Source organism: Bombina bombina, chromosome 5, assembly GCF_027579735.1.
Source record: "Bombina bombina isolate aBomBom1 chromosome 5, aBomBom1.pri, whole genome shotgun sequence".
NCBI lineage: Eukaryota > Metazoa > Chordata > Amphibia > Anura > Bombinatoridae > Bombina > Bombina bombina.
The window spans coordinates 1,049,374,571-1,049,394,205 of NC_069503.1; the positions used below are offsets into that span (position 1 = coordinate 1,049,374,571).

A 19,635-nucleotide genomic window follows, 5' to 3' on the forward strand; every position below is an offset into this window, starting at 1 on the left:
ACAAGCATTGCTTAAAGGGACATTAAAATGATGATAAAACAGGATTTTTGTGAAGACATATTAAATTCACTGAGTTTTTAGAAGGTGCTACCATAGTACGGCCAATCACAAGCTGTGCTGTTATGTTCTCTGTACTGAAAAAAAGAAGAAGAAGAATGTATTTCAGCTCCTCCAGTGGGTGGTACAGCTCGTCATTGGCTTACCACCTGTAGCAATGCCTTTGGGGGGAAAATGCACACAGGGTGGTTGGTGGGGTGAGTAATACAGGAACTATTAGGATCTAAATTATATTTATTTGCCGGTTGGGAAAAAAAATTTCTGGGCCAGATATACACTGCTGTTATTCAAAAATGCAATATGCTTTCATTAAATATTTTGCCCACTTTTCCTATAATTTAGCTCTAAAATATAATTTTTTGGGGTGATTCCAACGCCCAGAGAAACTGGAGTGCAATCTGCATGATCCAGAACACTTGATCCAGATTGCTTGATTAGGAAAGAGCTCAGTTATATTTGCCAAGTTTTTCAAGGGTTATGTCTATGAACTTCTAAGTTCTGCTAACAAAATAACAGTTGCTGGTATGGGTATAGAAATACCTTAAAAGGACACTGAACCCAAATTTTTCTTTTGTGATTTAGATAGAGCATGCAATTTTAAGCAACTTTTTAATTTACTCATCATTTTTTCTTCAAAAAGAAGACTGTACGGCCCATTTTTGGTGAACAACCTGGGTGTTCTTGCTGATTGGTGGATAAATTCACCCACCAATAAACAAGTGCTGTCCAGTGTCCGAACCAAAAATTGGCTAAGTCTCCTTAGCTTAGATACCTTCTTTTTCAAATAAAGATAGCAAGAGAACGAAGAAAAATTCATAATAGGAGTAAATTAGAAAGTTGCTTAAAATTGCATGCTCTATCTGAATCACGAAAAAAAAAAAAAATGGGTTTAGTGTCCCTTTAATGTTGCTTTAAACCCATTTTAATTTGGCTTCTTCATTTGTCTTTGGGTTGCGCTCAGGAGATTAATTCTGGCAACATCAGATGTTACTGCTGTAGAAATTGGGTTTGGAATAATGTCTTCCCTCCCACATTAATCTTGTAAAGGATATGAATGTTACAGATCCAGAGCAGATGGTAAACAGGAAACTGTTCTACTTGTCATATACCTTTAGGAAAAGCACGGATATCTCAGCCTAGGAGACATACTACTTTATTTAGTTGCACACTTAGCTGAGATAAGCATGTGAATATAAAGGCACTAACTTTCAAAAACGGTATTACAAAAAGCAGCATTTCATTTAACCCCATGCTGAGCTATTTACACATCTGTTCTGAAGCCATTTTAGTTCTTTATACTTATTGTATTTAAACATCAATTTCAATATTTCATTCTTTAGTGAGTTACCCTCACAAATTATATGTTGTTATGATTTCTTTTTAAGCAGACCCAGCACTTTTTATAAAATAACTTTAGTTTGCAGAAATACTCATAACAGCATCGGGGTCCTTTATCTTAATATTTCAAACACACTTCCCATTTAGGATCAGTTCACCTCCCCAAAATATAAGATTTAGGATCATTACTAGCACTTGAAAATTAGAGCTTAACATTATTTTTTCACGTTGCACCACCTTGCTAACTATGCTAAATAAGGGCCAGATTACGAGTGGAGCAAAAAATTGTGCTTTCGCAAGCTCGATATTTGAGCTCCACTCGTAATTGCGTGCCCTGGTATGTGCAGTGGCCTGCAATAGAGCCTGCTTCCATAGGCTTCAATGGGAGGCTAGTTATAATGCCATCAGACACGGCATAACAACCTAGCGCAGCGAAGAGGGTAAGTTGAGCAGCAAATCTAAATATATATGTACTAAGCGATAAGCCTGCCCAGAGGGCAGTCTATGTTTTAAAAATCCAAACCCCCAAGCTAATTTTATTTAAAATAAAAAAATGTAAAATTACAGAAAAAAATAAACAAAGCTATCCAAAATAAAAAAAAATTAAACCTAAACTAATACCCCTATACAAATAAAAAATCCCCCCAAAATAAAAACACCCCCAAATCTAATGCTAAACTACCAATAGCTCTTAAAAGGGCCTTTTGTAGGGCATTGCCCTAAGTTAAACAGCTCTTTTACTTACAAAAATTACCAATTACTCCCTAACAGTAAAACCCCCACCAACCAAGCCCCCAAAAATAAAAAACCTTACACTAAAAAAATCTAAAACCCATTGCCCCTAAAGGGGCATTTGTATGGGCATTGCCCTTAAAAGGATACTCAGCTCTTTTACTGCCCGTAAAAGGGCAATCAGCTCTTTTACAGCCCATTAAATCCCTAATCTTAAAAAATAAAAAATCCTAAATCTAAGCCCAAAATAGGTACTCACCATTCCTGAAGTCCAGTAGGGAAGGTCTTCTTCCAGATGGCTCCGTCATCTTCTATCTTCATCCTGAGTGAAGGCGGTGCGGAGCGGTCTTCCCAGATGCTCGGATCTGGAGCGGCGGCCCTCAGTGGCAGTCTTTAGTGGCAGCAATCCTCTGCAAGGTACCGCATTCAAATTGGGGTAACTTGCATTCCTATTGGCTGAAATTTTGTAATCAGTCAATAGGATTAGAGCTACTGAAAACCTATTGGCTGTTCAAAACAGCCAATAAGATTTCAGTAGCTCTCATCCTATTGGCTAATTTCAAAATATCAGCCAATAGGAATGCAAGGTACCCCAATAAATACGGGGTACCTTGCATTCAATCTTCAGTGTGCGACGGACGATCACATGAAGAGGAGCCTCCACGCCACTGAGAATCGCCGCTGCTGAGTATCCGTGAATCGGGGAAGCCAGCTCCGCACCTCCGCTCTGGATCAAGATAGAAGATGATGGAGCCGCCTGGAAGAAGACCTTCTCTGCCGGACTTCAGGAACGGTGAGTACCTATTTGGGGCTTGGTTTTAGGATTTTCTTTTTATTTTTTTATTTTTTTTTTAATATTAGGGATTTAATGGACTGTAAAAGAGCTGAATGCCCTTTTAAGGGCAGTAAAAGAGCTGAATGCCCTTTTAAGGGCAATGCCCATACAAATGCCAATTTAGGGGCAATGGGTAGTTTAGGTTTTTTAGTGTTAGGTTTTCTTTCTAATGACACGGTGAGTCCACGAATCATCATTAATTACTGTTGGGAATATCACTCCTGGCAAGCAGGAGGAGGCAAGGAGCACCACAGCAAAGCTGTTAAGTATCACTTCCCTACACACAATCCCCAGTCATTCTCTTTGCCTGCGGTGCAAGGAGTAGGTGAATTTTCGGTGTCTGATTCTACAATCAAGATTTTATTATTTTAAAGCAGAGTAGGTTTGCTCTGATCTTTCCTAGGGTCTAGCCTTAGCCAACGTCAGTCTCTTCAGTAGGGCAGTGGTGGTTTTTAAGCAATTGAGAACTTGTGGGGTACAATCCCCTCTGCGTTTTCCCAAACAGTTTTGCTGCCCTATTCAGATAGCCTGAGTAAGCTTACTCAGTCTTTCTTTTTTCCATAGGTCCATGTAAGGGGTGGCACCCTCTCAAACCAAATGAGCTGTCCTCCTTCCGGACAGATGAACAGTCAGGTAAGTGCCAAGTATATATTTTTTTTTAATTTAAGGGAAACGTTGGCACTTAAGCAGTTAATTCTGCAGGGGGACGTGTATCATTGACCCTATAGGGTAATTACATGGCAGACAGCAGGCACTGTGAACTATGGGGAGTGTTTTTACTTTCGGGTCAGTTTGTCCTTAGCTCTGGTCGTTATCCAGTTCAGGACTTTAGGAGAGTGTGCCGTTTTTAGCTTAAATGTTGTATCGGTCAATCTTTTTTCTGTTTTTTGCGGTCTTAATGGCCACTGGGGCCGCCCCTGATTACGGAGAGGCGGTTTCCTTTGAAGTCGTCAGCCAGTTTGGTGTGCTTCTGCCTGAGAGGGAAGATTTTACTTCCTGTGTACTGAGCGGATACGCAGTTGCAGTGGCTCTGCTCTAGTGCGATTTCAGCCGTTTATCTGTGGTGTACAGCGTGACAAACGGATTGATTGCTTTGGAGTCTCCTCTGTCGGCAGGACAGGTAGGTACCTCAGCAGGAAGCTGAGGTGTAGTGGGTGCCTGGGGGGGTTAAAGATTATATTGCTCTTTTAGAATTTTATTTTTTTACTAAATTTAATTTAAAGGGGCAGTAACTTTTTTTCCCTATAAAGTAAAATGAAAGCTGTCCTCTGTTTTGTTATACTTTTTGGGCCTAAAGGTGGATCAAGAGGCCTTGTAGAGTGTCAAATGTGGTTTGTGTTTTAAATCCCAGGTGGAACCTCCAGTGTCGTTCTGTTCTTCATGTATTAAAAGAACTTTATGTTTCAGAGATAGGCCTCTAGTTATCAAGTTCCGTAAGGAGCTTGATGGCCCCTGTTTCTGGCGAGTTTTCAGACTTGCCAGAAACAGCAGTTATGAAGCAGCGGTCACAAAGACCGCTGCTCCATAACCTGTCCGCCTGCTCTAAGCAGGTGGACAGACATCGCCGGAAATCAACCCGATCGAGTACGATCGGGTTGATTGACACCCCCTGCTGGCGGCCTATTGGCCGCGACTCTGCAGGGGGTGGCGTTGCACCAGCAGTTCTTGTGAGCTGCTGGTGCAATGCTGAATACGGCGAGCGTATTGCTCGCCGTATTCAGCGAGGTCTGTCGGACCTTATCCGCACTGTCGGATCAGGTCCGACAGACCTTGATAACTTGGGGCCATAGACTTTTAGAAACTGAGCCATCGTTGTCTAAGGTGAATGCTGTTCAGTTGTCTCCTGTATCAGATATGCCAAAGCTTTCTCCTCAAGCGTCCCAAGCGCTTTCATCTACACATGCAGTGTCCTGCGTTTCCTTTCATGCTCCGGTAGGAAATTCTTTGCAAGACATTGCGGCCCAGGTATCCTCTGCGGTATTTGAGGCGCAGTCTGCTTTTCCCTTGCTGCAGGGAAAGCGCAAAAGGAAATTTAAAGAATCAGTGAGTAAGGTTTCTGATCAAGTTGTGGCTACTCAAAGTGCTTCTTCTCAGAAATCTGAGGAGGAAGACACTTTGGTAGCGTCTGAGGGTGAAATCTCAGATTCAGACAGTATAATTCCTTCTTCTGATGCTGAAGTTGTATCCTTCAGATTTAAGCTGGAACACCTCTGTCTGTTACTTAAGGAGGTTTTGGCTACTTTGGACGACTCCAATATGACTATTGTAGTCAACCCTAAGAAATCTAAGTATTTTGATGTTCCCTCCGTGGTGGAGGTATTCCCTGTGCCAGATTGTGCTACAGAGATTATTGCACGGGAGTGGGAGAGACCTGGAATTCATTTTTCTCCATCTCCAATTTTCAAGAAAATGTTTACAATAGCTGACTCCATTAAGGAGTCTTGGCAGATGATTCCTAAGGTGGAAGAGGCAATCTATACCTTGGCTAAGAGAACCACTATCCCTATAGAGGATAGCTGTTCTTTTAAGGATCAAATTGATAAGAAGTTGGAGGCATTGTTAAAAAAGATGTATGTTCACCAGGGTCTCCAATGGCAGTGTATTGCTACTGTCACCAGCGTGACAGCCTACTGGTTTGATGCTTTATCTGATTCTATTCAGACAGATACTCCTCTTAAGATCCAGGACAGGATTAAGGCTCTTAAGTTAGCCAATTCCTTTATCATGGATGCTTCCTTACAAGTCATTAAGCTGGGAGCAAAAAATTCTGGTTTTGCGGTGCTAGCTCGCAGAGCCTTATGGTTGAAGTCCAAGCTCTTAGCGATTCCTTACAAGGGTAAGACCTTGTTTGGGCCTGGTTTGGCTGAAATAATTTCTGATATTACAGGAGGAAAGGGATCCTTTCTCCCTCAGGATAAGAAGAATAAGCAGAAAGGATGCCAGAGTAATTTTTGTTCCTTTCGTAACTTTAGAGGTAAACCCTCCCCTCCTTCCTCGAAGCAGGAACAATCCAAGTCTTCCTGGAAGCCTAGTCAGTCTTGGAACAAGGGGAAGCAGTCTAAGAAGCATGCAGCTGATTCCAAGTCCGCATGAAGGGTCGGCCCCCGATCGGGGAGCGGATCCAGAAGGGGGCAGACTTTCTCAATTCGCTCAAGCCTGGATACAAGATGTTCGGGATCCCTGGGCGGTGGACATCGTATCCCAGGGGTACAAAATAGAATTCAAGACTTTCCCTCCAAGAGGCAGGTTCCTCCTCTCAAGATTATCTGTAGACCAGATAAAGAGAGAGGAGTTCTTAAATTGTGTCAAGGACCTTTCCGCCCTGGGAGTAATAGTTCCAGTTCCTCTACAGGAACAGGGTCTGGGATATTACTCAAATCTGTTTGTGGTTCCCAAAAAAGAGGGATTTTAGACCTGAAGTGTCTAAACAAGTTCCTCAGAGTACCGTCCTTCAAGATGGAAACTATACGTTCCATTCTTCCCTTAGTCCAAGAGGGTCAGTTCATGACAGCAATAGACCTAAAGGATGCGCACCTTCATGTTCCCATTCACAAGGATCATCACAAGTATCTGAGATTTGCATTCTTGGACAATCATTTTCAGTTTGTGGCTCTTCCATTTGGCTTTGCCACAGCTCCCAGAATTTTTTCAAAGGTTCTGGGCGCCCTATTGGCAGTGATCCGGTCTCAGGGCATTGCAGTGGCATCATATCTGGATGACATTCTAGTTCAAGCGCCGTCTTTTCAACAAGCAATCTCTCATATGGAGACCTTGTTGTCTTTTCTTTGCTCCCACGGAATGAAGGTGAATCTGGGAAAAAGTTATTTGGTTCCAGCTACAAGGGTAGTGGTTCTTGAGGACCATAATAGATTCTCTATTGATGAAAATATTTCTAACAGAGGCCGTCAGTGGCTCAATGTATGGAGGTAATTGCTCTGATGGTAGCCTCCATGGACATCATACCGTTCGCTCGGTTCCATCTCAGAACTCTGCAGTTATGCATGGTAAGACAATGGAACGGGGACTATGCGGATCTGTCTCCGCGAATAGATCTGGATCAGGCAACAAGACTCTCTTCAGTGGTATATATATATATATATATATATATATATATCAATTAGCCGGTGGTCCAGCACTCCAACCAATACAGTGTATTCAAAACCTGGGTGCAATCCTCAATATTGTGTGTCACAATAGTCGACATTTCGACCCCTATTCGGGCCTTCTTCAAGACAAATATTATGTCAAATCGGCAATGAAGCCGTACTCCTAGTTCAAAGGGCTATGATAGCCTCAGGCTATCCCATACATTTATAATACACCAGGTACTAAAAGGAAGATCATTTAGAGATTCATTATATTTAATGGTCCTCTCAAATTACTTGATTACAAGAATGGACTTAGAATTTACCAATCCCCCTGAGTATATACGAGTAACTCGGTTCTTCCTCTGTGCATGCCAGTATGTATGTTCCTTCACATTTGAGCGGAAAGCATCACACTGTTAATTCGCTGGCCTATCTTGTGCATGCTACTATTGTTTTTGGCTCCAGTGGTTAAAAGAAAGGATTGCGACTTAAATGTGATATACCCAGAGTTATTGGTGAGCTCCTAGTCCATTTCTTGCAATTGGGTGATGCGAAAGGATCAATGAGAATAATGAATATCTGGATATTGTGCTGAATAAACTTTTTAGATGCATAGTTTATAACTGCTTGGGTTTACTAACATTCTGGAGTTGAATAAGAATTAATGATGATATCAATTAACAGTATGGCATTTTAAGAGACATTGTCAGATGGACAAGATATATTTAACACTAATAATGAACTGAAAATTCAGTAAATATTTCTCAAGATGGTACTTAGTCTAATTTTTAAAGCAGCTTGAGTATGTTTGGACTTTTAAGAATTATCTATTAAATCGACTTTTTTCTGATAAATTTTTCTTGAACTATTTAGCAATATGTTTGTGTGGCACAATTAGTGAACAAAAAGTATATATAATATATAATATGATTAATATGATGGAAAATATGTCTGGTTGTTCTTTTTGGTAATATTATAATTTGAATTACACCATCACCCATTATGATATTTGTAAAAACATGGGTGATGAGAACTAGGTAATCTATTAATCCTGTGGTGCAATGTATTATATATATATATATATATATATATATATATATATATATATATATATATATATATATATATATATATATATATATTCACACATACAGTATCCCACAAAAGTGAGTACACCCCTCATATTTTTGTAAATATTTTGTGCAGAATAAACTATTTTCAAGCATGGAAGCTATATTTGCTTGAGCATACTAACAAACTGAGCTGAGCATTTTGCTGAATTAATTCATAGATGGTGTTTGTCCCAGTGGACCACATCTCCAACCCACTGTGAAGGCAACTCTATAGACCTGGTCTTCACTAATCTCTGTGCTGTTTCCAACTCCCTTAACTTCCCCTTTTCTCTCTCTGACCACCATCTGTTAACTTTCTATCTTACTCTACCTGCTACATCTTTGCAAGCCCACAAAAAACTGCTACCTTACAGGAATTTAAATGACTTGGATCTCACAGACTTTTCCACTCAACTGAGTCCTCTGTTCTCTGACATTTCATCCCTCTCTTGTCCAAACCTTGTGACTCTACAGTATAATTTGGCACTAAAATCAAAACTTGACAAAACTGCACCCTCCACTCTTCGACGTACATCAATCACTCGACGACAACCGTGGCACACCAAACAGACTAGATATATTCAGCGATGCTCACGGGCTGCTGAACGGCAGTGGAGGAAATCACGCACCTGGGCATTTTGTTGTTCACACCTACGCAACATTTCCAGAATTCGTCCCTTCCTTACTCAAAAAAACTACAAAAATACTTATTTATTCCCTCATTTTGTCACTCATTGATTATTGCAATCTACTCCTAAATGGCCTTCCAAAACACTGCCTCTCCTCCCTCCAATCTATTATGAATGCTTCTGCTATCCACCTAAGTCGCAGATCTACATCAGCTGCTCCACTCTGCCAGTCTCTACACTGGCTCCCCATACACTCCAGAATACAATATAAAGTATTAACCCTAACTTACAAATCACTCAACAGTCTAACTACCAACTATATTTCCTCTCTCATCGTGAAATATTTCCCATCCCGTCCTCTTTTATCAACCTCTGACCTACGTCTCTACACTCCTGTTATCGCTACGTCCCACTCCCGCCTCTAAGACTTCGCACGTGCTGCTCCTGTTCTCTGGAACTCTCTAACTCACTTCATAAGACTGTCTCCAACCTTGTATAGCTTCAGACACTCCTTGAAAACTCACCTATTCAGAGAGGCGTACCATCTCTCCTCCATCCCTCATTCGAACTAAACTAGTTTGATTGACTAATAGTCTGATTGACTATTTTAAAGCAGCTTGAGTATGAAAAAGGGACAAGTAGTATGGACTTATATGAATTATTCTCTATGAAATGGACTCTTATTGACTTTTTTCTATGAACTTTTGAGCAATATGTTTGTGCAGCACAATTAGTAAACAAAAAAATTTGTATAATCGTTTTGTGCTAAAAATGGTGACTGGTTGTTCTTTAATGGTTTATATATATGTATATGTTACGGGTTAAGTCAGATATTGAGTAATCCTAGGATTACCAGGGTAAAACTGACATTACCCAGTGGCTCTGGGTAAAACCCAATGTAAGATCATACATCTGGCTTTATCCGGGTAATCCTAGGCTAATCCTAGGATTACTCAAACGCTTCTGGATAAAGCTATAAATGCTGTTTGACATCACTATTTGCAGCCATTTTGCTCATCACATCCTACAACCCACACAAGCTTTATCCAGAAGTGTTTGGGTAATCCTAGGATTACCTGGGTAAAGCCAGATGTATGATCTTATATTGGGCTTTACCCAGAGCCGCTGGGTAATGTCAGTTTTACCTGGGTAATCCTAGGATATATATATATATATAGAGATATATATAGATAGATAGATAGATATTTTTTTATATATATATATACACAGTATATGTTACGGGTAAAGTCAGAAATCGGGGTAATTCTAGGATTACCCGGGTAATGCTAGGATTATCCAAGCAGCTGTGGGTATAGCCCAATGTAATGTAATTCGGCTGTGAGTAAAGCTCGAAGTACTGTAATTCCCCATCTACACTATTTTTACTTTTTTTGCTCCACCGATCCTCTGGCATCCACCCCAAGTGAACCTATTGTGCAAATATAGTGGTGTTTTGGGGATGTCTGAAGAAGACTATTCCCCGAAACGTCCCTATGATTGCATAAAAAAGTATTTAAGAAATCCAGAGAGTGCCAGCATATCTATATTGCTTGTATCGTTCCTGCTGGCACCCTGGTGGCTAAAAGACTTAAGAGCCTGATGATCTAATCTTTGAGGGTTCATTCAGACGTGAATTTTCTCGCTGACTCTCACAGGGGCTGCCCTTGTAGAATTATTTTTAAAAAAGTCCCTGCGAGTGGCTTGTTTACTCCTTTATAAAGTAAAGGAGCTCCCTGGAAAGGGACAGTTCGCTCCTTAGGGCGAAGGTAGCAGGGGGCGCACTTTCAAAATCAATTTCTGCATCAAATACAAATTACAATACGCTGCTTTCTGCGTATAGCATCTCATCTATATTTTTGTATGGCTGTTTTTCAATTAGGGTTTTAAGTATTTTGCATATTTTATCACAACCTTGCCACCTTTTAGTTTGTGAGAAAAAAAACTGTGAAAGTATTTATAGAACTTTACTAGGATTTGCTAAATTACAATATTTGGTGAACATTTTTTGGAGATTTTTGATGCACCATAACAATACATTTTTTTACTGCATATTTTCAATTATTTGTTTTGTATGATTTTTAAAATACAAATGTAATTGTGCACTTTTGTAATGTATGCATCTCCTACCCATGAGAAAATGCAGTAGCAAGACACCCTATATTCAGGGTAAAAAGTGGCTTTAGATAATTCCACCAGCGAAATAGGACTGGCAAGAATTCTTTAATAATCTTGCCAGCCCAGAGACCTTTAATTCATCAGGATCTATGTGTAAGTGCGCTTCCATGGGATTGTATATATATATATATATATATATATATATATATATATATATATATATATATATATATATATATATATATATATATATATAATGTGTGTGTGTAGATAGATAGATTTTCTGGACTTAAATAGTGGCATATTACTCAGCAATATCTAATAAAACTGACTGCATCAAACTGCACATAAATTAATTGATTTACAGTATATTTGCAATTATTTTGGTCCAATACTAAATCAGTTATTTTCCAATGAATTGGGATCAATTTACACATTTTAGTAGACAAACAAAATCAAGTTGCCGTAGAGGCAACAAAGTAAATAACAAGGGAGCGTTAATGATACTTAAAATAATGAGAATTGCAAAAAAGGTTCTGTTCTACTAATAAATGACTGATCAAGTCATTGGAGCTCATTGTATGTCATTTGTGTAAATTATAATACATCTAATTTAGAATTTTAATGAGATGTGTCATCATTCTGCAAGGTCAGACTAAAGGGGATATGACCTACAATTATTGTTACAACTGGATACAGACATCATTCTGGCTTTATTAGCATACCAACTAATAACCAGTCATCAGCTTCAATTTATTCGGTCAATAAATGTAGACACAGTGAAAGTCAAACCAATTGTTATTTTGTACTGATTTTATTACAAACTTTAGTTTTCATTTAAAGGGATGTTGTATTTAAAAATATTTTGTCAGCCATATGAAGGAGCAGCATTTGAACAAGCAGATATTTTTGAATATTTTTCTGGAAAATTATGAAATAAAATTTAAATTATTGTACCAGTATCTTCTATGCACTTCCTACTAATGCCAATTGGTTTATAGGTACTTCCTACTAAACTCAGTCATCATTAGCAGGAAGTGCTTATTAACCACTAAGCATCAGGAAGTACCCATCAGCCAATGAGCATTAACAGGAAGTATCTATTGCCAATGATCCTTAGTACAAAAGTTCTTATAAACTAATGAGCATTAGTATAAGGTGCAAAGCTGAAACAGATATACTAGTTTAATTTTATTTTTTAACTGGGATCCACAAAATTCTTCTGTCCTTTAATAGTTTTAGAAACATTACCATACTTTCCAACTGTGAGGATTTTCATGGGACAGTCAGAATTTTTGAACCCCAGGTCTCATGGTACAATTGTCCCACGATGTATAAATCTGCCTATATTTATAGGAACAAAGCACTCACTGGTCTTGAAATATATTCAAACTTGAGTTTTATTTGCAGTGACATTTCGGGGTGTTCACCCCTTCATCAGACCAACAATAGTGAATAAAGTGACAAACCATATAAAGGCATTAGGCCCCTCCCACTACCAGCAAAACCACCAAGGGGTTACCCTGGCAACATACACCCCCAATAATAAAACACCTGAGTCAGGGTGCCAGGAATCAGACTGAGACGAGAAGTGCAAAAATAATCACACCTTTATTAATATCAAAAAATAATAAAAAGTCTACAAGTCAAATAACAAGCCAGGAGTCAAAACCAGAGCTGGTAGTCAGGCGAGCTGAGTCAGGAGCCAAAGCGAATAGTCAGACAAGCTGAGTCAGGAGCCAAAGCGAGTAGTCAGACAAGCCGGAATCAGGAACAAGGAGAACAGCAGAGTCAGGAACAAGCCAGGGATCAGGAACCAGGAGGGACGTCAGACAGCCAGGTAATACACAGGAACTCTCATAAACAGGTCTGAGACAACGCAAGGGCAAAGCATACTGAACAGAGGCCCTTTAAATAATAAGTGATAACATCACAATTCTGAGACTGCAACCTGTCTCACATGGATGATGTACACCAGTCTGGCCATAAAAGGTCATGCAGGAAATGAGCAGCATCACACACTATGCACCAGAGACAGCAAGAGAGGTGAGTAAAATGGCTGCCAGCAGCACATGGCAAACAAAGCAGGGAAACAAACTTGACTACCTGTTAGAAAATAAAACACATACCAAATAAGTACAATATAGGTGAATCAATATACCCTATGTGTATCATACAGAAAAAATATATACAATATATACATAACCCATTCTTAGCGCTGAGTGAAATATGCAACAATCTGTCTTAGATATGGATACCAACAAAGCAGTTCTGTGTATCAATATCTTACTTGTATTGCACATTAGGCAAAAGACAACACTATTAGCGCTGAGAATCCTATATGTAGTTAAATCATGCTAATGAACAAAGAAACAAGAGGCAGTAATGCTCACTTCATATTATTGGGTAATCTTATAGTGCAACCTAGAAATAAAGTTTCTATATAAACATAAAAAGAGAGAGTAGATTACACAAATAAGTGCAATCTAAAAGTCTAGGCAATTCAGCACATATAGGATAGAGTTATGTTATAAAAGAAAAACAGATGCATTCAATTAGTGCAAAAATACTCCATTACATTTAATAATATACACATATATAAAAAAACATGCTAATGCCTAATGTAGAGTGGCTCACAAATACTGAGAGACTAGCAAGGCTAATGAAGCAAATCACTTACGGCTAGATTACGAGTTTTGCGTTATGAGCGGCTCGGTGCTAACTTGCAAGTTATTGTCACCGCTCACCTCCCTATAGCGATGCTATTACAGGTTTGCATAAACCCGGCGTTAGCAGGCAATATGTGAGCGTTGAGCAAAATTGAGCTCCATACCGCACTCAAATACCAGCGCTGCTCTGAGCTGGTTTTACGTGCTTGTGCACGATTTCCCCATAGACATCAATGGGGAGAGCCGGCTGAAAAAAAGTCTAACACCTGCAATAAAGGAGCGTAAAGCTCCGTAACGCACCCCCATTGATTCCTATGGGAAAACAAAATTTATGTTTACACCTAACACCCTAACATAAACCCTGAATCTAAACACCCCTAATCTGCCGCCCCCGACATCGCCGATACCTACATTATATTTATTAACCCCTAATCTGCCGACCCCGCCACCGCTGCGCCACCTACCTACACTTATTAACCCCTAATCTGCCGCCCCCAATGTCGTTGCTACCTACCTACACTTATTAACCCCTAATCTGCCGCCCCCAACGTCGCAGCCATTATACTAAAGATATTAACCCCTAAACCTAACCCTAACACCCACTAACTTTAACATAATTAAAATAAATCTAAATAAAAATTACAATTAATACCTAAATAATTCCTATTTAAATCTAAATACTTACCTGTAAAATAAACCCTAAGCTAGTTACAATATAACTAATACCTACATCGTAGCTAGCTTAGGTTTTATTTTTTTTTACAGCTAAGTTTGTATTTATTTTAAGTAGGTAGACTAGTTAGTAAATAGTTATTAACTATTTACTAACTACCTAGTAAAAAATAAATACAAATGTACCTGTAAAATAAAACCTAACCTGTCTTACACTAACACCTAACCTTACACTACAATTAAATAAATTACATTAATTAAATGCAATTAACTAAATTACAACAACAAAAAACACTAAATTATACAAAATAAAAAATAAATTATAAAATATTTAAAGTAATTACACTTAATCTAATAGCCCTATCAAAATAAAAAGCCTCCCCAAAATAAAAAAAAAACCCTAGCATAAACTAAACTGCCAATAGCCCTTAAAAGAACCTTTTGCGGGGCATTACCCCAAAGAAATCAGCTCTTTTACCTGTAACAAAATAATACAAACAACCCCCGAACAGCCACCACCCACAATCAGGCAATAGAATGCAAGCTCAATCCTATTGGCTGATTTGATCAGCCAACAGGATTGTGGGTGGTGGGTTTTACTGTTGGTGGGTTGTTTGTATTATTTTTTTACAGGTAAAATAGCCGATTTCTTTGGGGCAATGCCCTGCAAAAGGTCCTTTTAAGGGCTATTGGCAGTTTAGTTTAGGCTAGGGTTTTTTTTTTAATTTTGGGGAGGCTTTTTTATTTTGATAGGGCTATTAGATTAGGTGTAATTAGTTTAAATATTTTATAATTAATTTTTTATTTTGTGTATTTTAGTGTTTGTTTGCTTTTGTAATTTAGTTAATTGTAAGGTTAGGTGTTAGTGTAAGACAGGTTAGGTTTTATTTTACAGGTAAATTTGTATTTAATTTTATTAGGTAGTTAGTAAATAGTTAATAACTATTTACTAACTAGTCTACCTAGTTAAAATAAATACAAACTTAGCTGTGAAATAAAAATAAAACCTAAGATAGCTACAATGTAACTATTAGTTATATTGTAGCTAGCTTAGGGTTTATTTTACAGTATTTAGTTTTAAATAGGAATTATTTAGGTATTAATTGTAATTTTTATTTAGATTTATTTTAATTATGTTAAAGTTAGTGGGTGTTAGGGATAGGGTTAGACTTAAGGTTAGGTTTAGGGGTTAATAACTTTAGTATAGTGGCGGCGACGTTGGGGGCGGCAGATTAGGGGTTAATAAGTGTAGGTAGGTAGCGACGACATTGGGGCGGCAGATTAGGGGTTAATAAGTGTAGGTAGGTGGCGGCAGTGGTGGGGACGGCAGATTAGGGGTTAATAAATATAATGTAGATGTCGGGGGCGGGGGATTATGTTAGGGTGTTAGGTGTAAGCATAAATTTTGTTTCCCCATAGGAATCAATGGGGTTGCGTTACGGAGCTTTACGCTCCTTTATTGCAGGTGTTAGGCTTTTTTTCAGCCGGCTCTCCCCATTGATGTCTATGGGGAAATCGTGCACGAGCACGTAAAACCAGCTCACCGCTGACTTAAGCAGCGCTGGTATTTGAGTGTGGTATAGAGCACAATTTTGCTCAACACTCACATATTGCATGCCAATGCCGGGTTTCTGCAAACCTGTAATAGCAGCGCTATAGGGAGGTGGGTGGTGACAATAACTTGCAAGTTAGCACCGAGCCGCTCATAATGCAAAACTCGCAATCTAGCCGTAAGTGATTTGCTTCATTAGCCTTGCTAGTCTCTCAGTACTTGTGAGCCACTCTAAATTAGGCATTGGCATGATTTAACTACATATAGGATTTTCAGCGCTAATAGTGTTGTCTTTTGCCTAATGTGCAATACAAGTAAGATTTTGATACACAGAACTGCTTTTTTGTATCCATATCTAAGACAGATTGCTGCATATTTCACTCAGCGCTAAGAATGGGTAATGTGTATATTGTATATATTTTTTTCTGTATGATACCTATACTGTACTTATTTGGTATGTGTTTTATTTTCTAACAGGTGTTTTATTATTAGGGGTGTATGTTGCCAGGGTAACCCCTTGGTGGTCTTTCTGGTAGTGGGAGGGGCCTAATGCCTTTATATTGTTTGTCACTTTATTCACTATTGTTGAAGGGGTGAACACCCCAAAACTTCACTGCAAATAAAACTCTACTTTGAATATATTTCAAGACCAGTTAGTGCTTTATTCCACATCTACTATCTACCTGCATCTTAGCACTCTAGCATTTGAATACAGTTAGTGTGAGTGCACTTAACCTACCTCCTATATATATATATACACACACAGGTATATACAGTATATTGTTTCATCTAAGTTACCTGCAGTTTGCAGAGCAGCAGAATAATAAAATAATATTTGTAATTTGATGAATTTGTGCCTGTGAATATTCTACAGTTTACAGATTAGATCAAATAACACAATATTTAATATTTTGTGCAACTGTGTGTAATTTACATTGGGTGTTTTGAGGCGACATTACAGAAACCATCAATGAGCCTGATCACTGCTTAGTTAAAGGGACATAAAAGTGAAAAAGAAAATGTTCTAATATTTTTGAGCAGAATATCTATTTGTTTAACCTCTGAAGCAATGCACTAATGGGAGATAGCCGAGCCAATCACAAGAGACAAATTAGTGTAGCCACCAATCACCAGCTAGCTTCCCATAGTGCATTGCTGCTGTCGCATATGTACATATACATGTCAACAAAAAATACCAAGAGAACGAAGAAAAATTGATAAATAGGTGAAAATAAGCGTCTTAAAAGGATATGCTCTATTGAATCATGAAAGTTGTTGACTTTGTTAGCAACTATAAATTACTTTCTGTACTGAAAACGCACAAGGAGCTGGAAAATTTGAGTACCAGTTCAACCTATTTTAAAGGGATACTAAACCCAAATTTTTGGTTCAGAACCTGGGTTATGCTTGCTTATTGGTGGCTAAATGTAGCCACCAATAAGGAAGCGCTATGCAGGGTGCTGAACCTAAAAATGGGCCGGCTCATAAGCTTTACATTCCTGCTTTTTAAATAAAGATAGCAAGAGAAAGAAGAAAAATTGATAATAGGAGAAAATTAGACATTTTCTAATGCTCTATCGGAATCATGAAAGAAAGAAAAATTGGGTTTAGTATCCCTTTAATACTAGAATGAATTTGACCTTCTTACTTAAAGTATCCTCTACAGTAAACCTTACCCTCTCTCTCACCGTCACACACACACATCATTACTTTAGCTTTCCATATCAAACAGTAATTCCCTAATTACCAAAATAAAGTTTTAAGCATTAGATGTAATTAGGACAAAACATTTTTTTTATGTGAGCAGAGGCTTTCAAAATTTCAAATATGCATACTTTGTAAATGTTGATCACAACAGGCTTTGAGTTAAATACTTGTGAGGGTTAGGGACTTCTGTTTTTAATGGCAAAGAACCAGAAGATTAATAAACAGCACAGCATGGAAGCATTTAATTAACAACGTTCAAACAGAAATTATTTTTAGCAAGAACATGCGCCACTCTTTGTCAGTACTGAATTGTTAAATGCTGTATCTGGTATGCTTGTCATAAACACAGCGGAAAAGCTGTCTGCATTGCAAAGTGTGAACCACTTATGATGAACTGAATTACAAAAGTTGCTAGCAAATAGTTAAAAAGAATCTTGTAAAGATGCAAGTTTGTAAAAACAGCACTTTTATATATTAAAAAAAATTAATACAATTTAAAAGGGACAATAAACTAAAATTCAGTAATTCCAGAAAAGACCGATAAGGAGTATTATTTTTTTAGCGGCAGTAAAATATCAGGACTTTTAAGACGCTATTGTAAAATGTTGGTACAAAGCATACTACTTGCTTGTAAGAAACCATACAGCCCATACCATAAGCACAGCAGCATCTCTGTTTTTGTATCAGCATACCATCTGACTTTGCACGTGACCTACCATTGCTAGATATTTTACAAAAGTAGAACCTGTCACACAGCTTGCTAAGATACTCTGCACAATTCTGTGGTGTTGGCGGTACGGCCTCTGATTGGCTATCCTATGCCCTTCCTCTAAGATAAAGGCTCACAGTAAAAGGCGGGTGGATCATGTATGCAGGCACCAAAGTGGATCATAAGAGGCTTGGTCTTTTTAAGAAATGCAACAAAGGGGATTTTTGATTACGCACACCACAAAAGGACTGTTTAATCTTAACACACATATTGTGGGAGTGCTACCAAAGTGACCAAAACAATTACAAAACAACAAAAAATATTGGTGCACATCCAACCACTTAAGTCCACTCTTTCATGGCATATTTGTATATGCTTCTGTCTGCCAAATATACTTACATAGCTTCTAATAAGATTGGGATAAACATCTCGCAATAATATAAGCTCATATTATTGCGAGATGTTTATCCCAATCTTATTAGAAGCTATGTAAGTATATTTGGCAGACAGAAGCATATACAAATATGCCATGAAAGAGTGGACTTAAATGGTTGGATGTGCACCAATATTTTTTGTTGCTTGGTCTTTTTACCCTGACAAAAAAAACAAGCAAATAGAATTATGTTTTTGGTGTATTTAAATGAACAATTGCAAGCATAAATACCAGCATTAAATGAAGGAATATTTGGGATTCAGAGTGAGTGCAAAACGAAAGTGGTAACTTGTAATACAAACTCAATAAGCACGATACTACGGTTTTGGTGCTTGCCATAGGGCATGCTATATATTAAAAATGCTTTGGTTAGACATTTTATCCAATACCTAAGTGAGCATTATTACTGATTGTTTATGGCATAATTTTACATTATCGAATACACTGGCTCTTAGTTAAAAAAAACAAAGCATCCCCCTTGTTGCTCCTTACTTTTTCAGTGAGATTTGTCTGGTATCCAATCAGAAGCTTAGCCATACGGCTTGCTATTTTCAATGAGAATCCATACACGCATGTATAGTAGCATTAAAATATCCTGCCATCCTGTCAATCAATTAAAAATGGAAAAACATATATTGAAAAATAATAATGCGGTTTACTTTGTGATTATATTATTTATTGATTATTCATCATAGCTAATACTACGGCGTAAACTGCAACACATAAGCGGATTTGATGCTGGACTGTTTTTTCTTATTGAGCTGATCCTCTTATTTTAAGTGCCAAGTGCAATTAATAAAATATTGGAGTTTATTTTAGAACCACTGTTCATCATTATTTGTCCTGTGCAACTTTTTGCTCCCCCCATCTTTTGCAAGAACTACAACGGCTCTATTCTCCGGGTATCTGGACTTTGGATTGGTGCAGTGGGTCACGTGATGTGGTAACACAGACCAATTGGGAGTATTGTGAAGCCATATGCCATGA

General features: G+C 38.2%; 1 protein-coding gene across 2 annotated transcripts in view; it reads right to left on the reverse strand.

Annotated features, from left to right (window-relative positions):
- The window catches only part of SAMD12 (sterile alpha motif domain containing 12), a 959,986-nt gene that overhangs the window by 808,384 nt on the left and 131,967 nt on the right, over positions 1-19,635 (reverse strand). The window lies entirely within an intron of this gene.